This window comes from Penaeus monodon, unplaced genomic scaffold, assembly GCF_015228065.2.
Source record: "Penaeus monodon isolate SGIC_2016 unplaced genomic scaffold, NSTDA_Pmon_1 PmonScaffold_11816, whole genome shotgun sequence".
Lineage (NCBI taxonomy): Eukaryota > Metazoa > Arthropoda > Malacostraca > Decapoda > Penaeidae > Penaeus > Penaeus monodon.
In genome coordinates, this window is record NW_023640621.1 from 1 (window position 1) to 10,000 (window position 10,000).

The following is a 10,000-nucleotide window of genomic DNA, read 5'->3' on the forward strand; positions in this document are numbered from 1 at the left end:
TTTTTTTTTTATTTTTTTACTTTTTTTTTTTTGGTGGTGTGTGTTTTTTGTGTTTGGTGTGTGTGTGTTGTGTGTGTGTGGGTGTTTTGGTGTGTGGGTGGTTTTGTTTTTGGGGTTTGGGTTGATTTGTATTTGTATGTAGTATTATTTTTTTATTATTTGTTTATTATTATATTTATGTTGTGGGTGGTGTGTTTGTGTGTTGGTGTGTGTGTGTGTGTGTGTTGTGTTGTGTGTGGTGTGTGGTGTGTGTTTTGTGTTTTTTTTTCTTTTTTTTTCTTTTTTTTTTTTTTTTTTTTTTTTTTTTTTTTTTTTTTTTAAATATATATAAAATTATTATATAATTATAAATATATATTAAAATAAAATACTAAATTTATATACATATTAAATACATAATTACATATAAATATAAAATACATATATAACATAACAAAATAAAAATTTTAAACATAATAAATAACATAATATCATATCATATATATACAATAATATATATACTTTCCCTTTAAAATCTATATCATAACATATTATAACATATACATATATATAAATTTTAAACAAACAATAATACATAAAAATTAACATAAAAATTTTAAACATATACATATAAAATTTACTATAATATATACATTACCTAAATTACATAACATTTTTCATATATATAATTACTATATATACATATAATTTATACAATCATATATAAAATATAATTCATATACATAAAATAAAATATATATTACATATATATACATATTATATTTTTTTTTTTTTTTTTTTCCAACAGCCATTCATTCCACTGCAGGACATGGGCCTCTCTCATTTCTTTACTAGAGGTTATATGGGAAGCCCCCCCTTGCCGATTTGGGTGCCCCCCCTAAAAAAGTTGTGCCCGCCGGGGACTTCCCATACACCATGTGTTTAACTTCTCAAGGTGAATTTTCGTTTTTTTAGGAAGGAATCGAGGGAATTTCCCAGCCCAAGGGGAAAAACGCGCCGGGTGGTGATCAAACCCTCGAAATCAATTGCCGTCGTGACAATATTTAGTCCCCAAAGCCCAACCCTTGGGCCCCAGGCCTTTTTAAAATAATATATATATATATTTATATATATATATATATATTATATATATATAATAATTATATATAAATATATATATGTAAATGTGTATATTATATATATATATAATTTTATTTATATATATATATATAATATTTTGTGGTTTATATATATTTTATATATATTTATATTATTTTATAATTTAATTTTATAATATATATATATATTTAAAATTTAAATTTATATTAAAATATCTATATATATATTTATATAAATTTATAAAATATTTTAAAAAAAAATTTTATAATATTATTTATATATATATATATATAAATATATTATATATATATATATATAATATATATTATTTTATTATATATAATAATTTTTAATAATTTAATAAGTTTAATTTTTTTTTTTAAATGCATAGGGATATCATGTATTTAATTATTTTGATTACATTTTCTAAAAATTTTTACATTTGAGTTTTTTTACTATTGTGGCTTTTACGGGAATATGTTTTAATTTCATGATTCGAAAAATTTTCTCCGGGGACTAAGATCGGGCTTTTCACCTTCCCCGAAATAACAATCTTCAAAACCGAAATTTTTCCCCCAAATGGAATTTTTAAAAAAAACCCCCCCGGTTTTTTTCCTCCCTTTCCTTCTAAAATCCTTTTCAATATGAACCCCAGATGGGGCAGGTATCTTAAACCTGTGACCACCCAATATGTGTACTGCCTTTTTTAGTCCGTGGCCCCAAAACTCAGTTTTAAGATTTGTCATCATAGCTTGCAGCCGAAAAAACCCTGCGCTGATCAGAAAAAAGGAAATAATATCATATTTTCTCCACAGCAAATGAGTAACGCTTCTTCTCACCCGTCTGACTTACATGCACCAAATCTAAATTTTCGGGTTTTAAATGGAGGCCTTTGGGTTCTTTTTTGGGGCCAGGTGCTTTTAAGGTGGGAACTAAATCTACTTAATAAACAAAAAGGGAAATTTCAGCACCCCCCCAAAAGGATATATTCACTCCAACTTGTGTTTTCCTTTGTGGGGGCCCCAAAAAATTTTAAATTGATCTCACAGAGATAAAAGTTATCTAATGTTTGCTTTAAAAATATTTGGCTTTCCCCCAAAAATTTATCCTTAAAAAGTTCCCTTAAAATTCTCTTTGTGGAGATATTTCAAAAATTCTTATGCCCTTAAATCCTCTGAGGGGGGAAACGGTACATTTTTTCAATTTTCAATCTCCTCCGGGAAAAAACCATGCTTTTTTAATTAAACATTACAATCATATTCACTGGTGCAAAAAATCGGAGGTTATCGAAAGCCCCAAGACAAAAACTTCACCCTAAAAAAGTGGGTCTATTTCCCCAACCTTCCTCAGAATTTCTGAAGATTCTGTAATATTTTTCCTTTAAATTGATGTCTTCACCTTTTGTAAAATCACATAAATTTCTTCCACTGCCAATAAATATCTGGCCAACCTTTTTTGAACTCCTCAAGATGTGCCCTAATAGTGAGCGAATTTTTGTTCTTAACCTTAAACGGGGAATTAGTTTTTTCAAACCATTGGGAAACATATTTTTTATAATTCCAACGTTGGTGGTATTCCCCTCCCCTATTCTTCCAATCCGGGGACACCATCAAAAAGACAACCCAACCACAGAATGTCCAAACATGTAAGAAAGGTGGGCGGAGTGTTTAATGCTCGATCCAATGTATGTTGCTACTTGGCAACTCAGAAGATACTCACACAATCCCAGTTCCACGCCCCAAACAGTCAAATGCAAAGCTGTTATCCACACAAAGGGTCTAAAATAGTTCTGGATGAAGACCACCAAAGCCCCCAAAAGTAAATGGGAAAAAGGGTAACTGATTCACAGCTGAATAAGTCTTTCAAAAAAAGACTTTTCTATCAGCATCCAATTAAAATGCTTTTATCATTCTATGCCCCAAAAGTCTTTGTTTTAATTACATCAATAATTGAAAAAAAAATATGTCTTCTGTTTTAAAATCTTCTTTTATGTCTTTTCAGTATTGTGCTTATGCCCTCTCTATTTTGCCCTATTCACCAGTTCCCTTTTATGCTTTCTTTTACTGCAAAAATTTTTTTTTAGGTCCTCAGCAAAAACTCAAAACCCTTCTTACTGAAATCTCATCAGCATGATATTTGGTTTTCTATTTCGCCTCCGATCAAAGATACGTAAGGGGAAAAACTTCTTTCCATGGTCTCTTTACACTCCTCGGCTCAAGATCCCAAAATCCACTAAAAAGGCCCCGCAAGATAAAGGATACAAAGCTGTCTCTTTTTTTTCTTTTTTTCGGCCTTTTCCCTCGTACACAAGGATCGATAATCCTGGTTCAAGGCTTCCTAGAAAAACACCAGCAATTTTATTTTTTCCCATTAAAGCAATGATCTGCAATACAATATCATAATCAATTTTTTACTTTTCATCAGACATGTGCAAAAAAAAAGTATAAATAAAAAACAAACACAAAACCTCCATCATAAATTGCCCTCTTCTTTCCCCTCAGTTAAATGGAAGGCGCCCCGAGGTCTTAAAAAAAAAGATTACTCCCCTGTGCTGAATCAAGTTATGCATCTTCACTGACCATTTTCAAAAACGAAGAAAACATAGAAAACCCGTACATCCAGTATGTTACTGAACCCCCTTCTGCAAAATTTTTATACCATTTTATCAAAGTTTTTCGTGCCCTTACTGCTATTTTATATATTTATATTATATATATATATTTATATATTTATATATATAATTATATTTTATATTATATTAATATATATTTATATATATTATAATTTTATATATATATATAAAATATATATATTAATATATATATAAATTTTTATATATATATAATATATTTTTTTAATAAAATTTTATTAAAAAATTAATATATTATTTATTATATCTATAATATTATATTATATATATATTAAATTTTTAATATATTATATAATATTATATATTATATATATATATATTATAATTTTATTTTTAATATCTTTTTACTGAAAAGTTTGAATATATTTTAAAAAATTACTTTTAATTTTTTCCCCTTTTTATTTATATATAATATATTTTTATATAATAATATATATATATATATATATATATAATATATATATATATATATATTAATTATATAATTTTATTATATATTATTATTTATTTATTATATATTATATAATTTTATATAATATTATTTATATATATATAATTTTAATATTTATTTTTTTATATATTTAATATATTTATATTATTATAATAATTTTAAAATAATTTTTATAATTATATATTATATATTAATTTTATATTTATTAAATCTTTTATTATTATTTTATCTATAATATATTTTTAAATTATAATATTATATTTTAAAATGTATTTACACATTACTAAATTATATACTATGAAAAAGTGTGTGTGTGTGTTTATATTAATATATAATATTTTTTTAAAATTTAAATTTTAAAATTTATATATATATATTATAATATAATATTTTTATTTATTTTTATTAAAAAATAATTTTTTAATATAATATTTTTTTTATTTTTTTTTTAAATTTTATGTTTTTTAAATTTTTTTTTTTTTTTAAAAAAAAAAAATTTAAATTTTTATTAATATATAATTTTTATATTAAAATATTTTTTTAATTTATTACTAATTATTAAAACATTTAAATATATTTTTCAAAAAATTTATATATAAAATTTTTTTTTTTTTTTTTTTTTTTTTTTTTTTTTTTTTTTTTTTTTTTTTTGTTTTTTTTTTGGGGTTTGTGTGTGTTGTTGTGTGTGTGTGTTGTGGTGTGGGTGGTGTGTGTGTGGTGTGTGTGTGTGTGTTTGTGTGGTTGTGTGTGTTTGGGTGTGTGTGGTGGTGTGTGTGTGTGTGTGTGTGTGTGTGTGTGGTTGTTTTTGGTTTTTGGTGTGGTGTGGGGTGCGTGTGGGGTGCGTGTGCGTGTGCGGTGCGTGTGGTGTGCTGTGCGGGCGGTGTTTTGGGGTTTTTTATTTTTATTTATTTTTTTTTAATTATTTAAAAAGGAGGGGAGAGAGAGAGAGGGAGGAGAGAGAGGAGAGGGGGGAGAGAGAGAGAGGAAGAGATTTTTTTTTTCTCCCCCCAGTTTTTCGGGATGGGTTTACCCATATAAGAAAGAATAATCATGCTTGCGCTTTACTTGGTTTGTGGGGGAGTTCGAGATCGTCAGCCCACTCTCTCGTCCCCCCTATCTTTCTTGATTCTCACAAAAAAACTGCAAATCACTAAATTGGGGAAGCCCAAAAAATGTCTCATTTTAAAAGTCAATCTAGCAAAACCTCAAACATTAGTATTTACAAGCTAGCACCAAAACATTGCAAGGATAAAAATTTTAAATTTTTTTATAAAAATCTCCAAAAAATTTAGACACAATCCCTAACAAAATGAAAAAGTAATCAGGGGGAGACCTCAATGAAAAAGTGGAAAAAATTATCTAAAAATAACATCTGGGGAAATTGGGCCCTTTTGGGAATTAAATGAAAAGAGGTAAAGTTTTTTTTAATTTTGGGATACAAAAATCTTTTATAGCCAATACATTTTTTCACCACCCAAAAGCCCTTTGACACAGGGTTTTTTCCACCGAAAAAAGAACCCCCCCCAAAAAAATGACTACTTGGTTAAACCAAAAGGGAAAGTTGTAAAAAAAAATCCCTGACAAACCTGGTCCGATGCAACAGTGACCCCAAACTAAACTATCGTTTCAAAAAAGACCCCAAAAAGAGGGAGCCCAAAACACTCTAAAGCTAAACTAAAAAACTCTTGAAAAACAATTACAAAATTTACAGTGTCAAACAAATTTGAATTACTCAATCAATGTGAAGAGATAAAAAACCAAATGATTGGGGGAAAAGGAAAAAACTCCTGCTGAGCGCTGTTTAAAAAATATCACCAAAAAAAAAGAAAAATTTCCCCCCTGGAATCTGAAAAAACACTAAGTAAAATTGAAAAAAGATGTCTAAAATCAAGGGGTTATCAATTCCTTTTAAAAGAGTATTTAAAAAAAAAAAAATACAAAAATTCAAAGATTATTAAACGAGAAAAGGAAAATATTTAAATGAAATTGCCAAAAAATTAAAAACGTTCTATCAATAAAAAAAAACTAAAAAGAACTCCCCAAAGGAGTACAAAAACTTACATGAAAATTTAAACCTACAATGAACATAAAAAACTAAAGAGGACTTGTTTTATGGTTGAAAAGAAGTAAAAGATAGATGGAATCATATTTTCCCAACCTTACAAAAAGAATAAACTAACAACAACAAAAATTGACTAAATACAGCAAAGATAAACCACGCCCTGCTAGACAAAGTTAAAAAATCTAAAAAAATTTTAAAGAAAAAAACAAACCCCGGGGAATGATGAAAAAAGCGAACAAATCAAATGCGGGCAAAAGTTTGTACTTCTTCTACAAACTTTTTACAAAAATTTTGGGAAGAAGAAGATGGCCAGAACTGGGTAAAATCAGTCTTTTCTCCCAACCTAAAAAAGGGACGCACTCCAAAGCAACATAATGACAAATTTCTTAATAATCACAGCAGCAAAATTTTTTTAAAAATTATTGCTGAAAAAAATTAAGTTAAAGCTAGGAAGAACTGCAGACGAACAAAACAGGTTTTTTGCCCTGGAAAAATTCAGAAACCAATTTTTAAATTGAAAATTTATCATAGAGAAAAAAGAGAAAATCAAAAGCCTATTCGTGTTTTTATCGTTACTCAAAGCTTTTTATACTGTTGATCACGATATCCTTGGAATAAATGACGATATGAAAAAATTTTCCAAAAACTCATCCAAATAATAAAAGCCATGTAGACCAACAAAAAGCAACTGTAAAAACCACTTATGGGTTTAAAAAAATGGTTCGAAGTCAAACCCAAAGGTACGCAAGTTGCATTCTGTCTCCACACCTTTTTTAAAATATATCTGAAGCAAATTTTGAGATGTCTAGAGAATTTTGAAAGAATGTAATGTTGGGGGTACAAAAAAATCAATCTAAAAAACGCCGATAATGTTTTAATTGCCAGCATATCTTGAACTACAACAAACTTATAAAGTTAGGAAGCAAGCAAAAAAGGGTGGTTTTTTTTCTTAATCCCAAAAAAACTAAGTCATGAAGATTCAAGATAAACCCAATGAAAAATGATGAACCTGTTCATCAAAGGAGCGGTTGTGGAAAAAAGTAAAAAGTTCACTATCTTGGAGCTGTTTTAAAAAACTATGATATTCACCAAAATAAAAAAAGAAATTACCATTGCCCAAAAACCCCCAATTGCTTCAAAAACATCTGGAAAGATCGAAGCTTTCCTTAAGACAAAACTGAGGTTTTGAACTCATTGTTTTCCAAATTTCGTCATTGGTTTCGAGTCGGGCGCGAAGAAGAAACAAGAAAAGGTCAAAAGATTTGAAATGTGGGTTTTCAGACAGTATACTATTAACTGGGGCAGAAAAAAAATGAATGTGAGGCTGAGAAAAAAAATTGTAAAGACCGGCTGTTTGGGCATCTTGAACAAAAAGGAAACTAAAATTTATTGGTCATGTTAGAAAAAAAAGTATTGAGAAAAAATTTTCAGGGAGGGATAGAAAATAGGAAAGGCAACCGAAGACAAGATGGCGGGCAACATCAAAATATTTCGGGTTTTCGAGGGGACAAAATGGAAAGAAAAGCGCAAAACGGTTTTAGTGGGGAAGGGTGGTGGAGAGGTCCCCCGGCTGCTCAAACTGACTAATTATTGATGATGATATGTATATAAATTTATTAATTAATTATTTATAATATATATATTTTATATATATATATATATTATATATAATATGAAGATATTAGTTAAATGTTTATATGAATTTATAGATTATATATGAATATATTATTTTATATTACATATATTAATTACAATTATTATCTTATATATTTCTATTTTAATTAAATATATTATTTAAAATTTAAAAATTATACTTTTTTATGTAATATTTATAATATATAATATTAGAAAATATATTTATCTTTATTATATATATTATATATATATATAATATATAATAAATATATATATCTATATAATATATATATATATTTTAAAATTATTATATCTTATATATATATTTTTATAATATATTAATATATATTTAATTTATATATATATATATATATACCTATATGTGCATATGTGTGGGGGTGTTTTGTATGGTTAGGTTTGGGAGGGGGGGGGAAATGGGGGGGTGTGGGGAATTTTTGGGTTGTGAGAGGGTGGGGGTGGGGGTGGGGGTTTTATGGTGGTGTGGGTGTGGGTGGTGGGGGTGGGGGTGTGGTGTTTGTGTGTGTTTTTGGTGTGTGTGTGTGTGTGGTGTGTGTGTGTGTGTGGTGTGGTGTGGTGTGTGGGGGTGTTTTTGTGTGTGGTGTTGTGTGTGGTGGTGGGGTTTGGTGGGTTGTTTTTTTTTGGTGTTGTTGTTTGTTTTTTTTGGGTGTGGGGGGGATGGAGGATGGATGTGTGGGTGTGTGTGTGGTGTTTTGGTGTTGTTGTGTGGTGTGTGTGTGTTGTGTGTTGCGTGTGTGCGTGGGGTGGTGTGTGGTGTGGCTTTGTGCGTGTGTGCGTGGGGGTTGGGCGTGTGTCGTGTGTGCGTTTCGTGTGTGTGTGTGTGTGTTGTGTGTTGTGTGTGTGTGTGGGGGTGTGTGTGTGTGTGTTGTGGGGTGTGGTGTGTGGGGCATGAGTGTGTGCGTGAGTGTGCTTGCTTTACAAAATTGTTTGAGTGTGTGTTGAGTGTGTGTATGAGTTGCAATGGGGTGGGTATGTGGTCCGGTATGCATGATCGTTTGCTTATGCAGTGCTATATTTGTGTCTTGTATATTGTGCGTGTTGTGTTTCGTGTTAATTTACATTCCTGGGTATGCATGTTCTTGCATTGTGTGGGGGATGTGTGCATTGCATGTGTCATACTGTGCGTGCTGTGAGTGTAGTGCGAGTGTTTTTATGTATTTACATATACCTTTTTCATTTTTTCCCAAAATAAAAAAAAAAATTTTTTCTTTTTTTACTTATATGAATTACCTTTATGAAAGAAATGTCAAAGGTTTCCCCATGTGAGGGACGAACAAGCAGGGCCGTAGTTTTTTAGTTTCAGTACATTTGATGGGCCTGGGAGCACGCCATGGTTGATCCCCCTTCCTCTCTTCAGATTAAAAATTATACCAGCTTTTATTTTCATCTGCCCAAATCCTCGAAAAAATGCGTGTTGCTTCCTCCTTCAATTTTTGGATTACTATCTGACAGAAGATATCTATGATTCAAAAGATATTCCAAATTAATGCCACTCTTCTCATATACAGTTATGAAGACAAAAAATCGTGTTTAAAATATTCTCTTTATTACCCTCGTCACCATTACTGCAATGTGTGTGGTAACATCTGGACACAGCCAAGCCAGCTGAAGCACACTCATGCCACTGGTAGTGGTAGTCAGAGGGGCCCCTGAACTCAACAACAGTGGTAGCAGATCTGTACAGTTTGAGGTAATGGCTAAATGAAGTGCCACGACAGTGTGGCCTCCAACAGGCTGCAGAGGTGATCCATTATCAATAAGGTGAGAGACATTTTTTACAACGTTGTGTCGATTTTGCATGTCTATCTTGTCATTAGTAGATCCATGAATGAGAAGTTCAGCACAACTTATTTCTCTCAGCAGACGACCATACATTTGAACCCTTTCAAGCGTAGTCTGTTCATGAACAATAAAATTGTGTTAAGTACATAACATGATTATTAAAGACATTAACACACATAAGGATTTAATAAGGTATTTCATTATCCATGAAGAATTGCACTAGACCTTCAATTCTTTTACATGAACAATATTTATTTAAAAAAAAAAAAAAAAAAAAAAATTA

General features: G+C 29.6%; 1 pseudogene; it reads right to left on the reverse strand.

Moving 5' to 3' along the window:
* Positions 1-1,896: 1,896 nt before the first annotated feature.
* LOC119568962 overlaps positions 1,897-10,000 on the reverse strand; it is an 8,314-nt pseudogene continuing 210 nt past the window's right edge.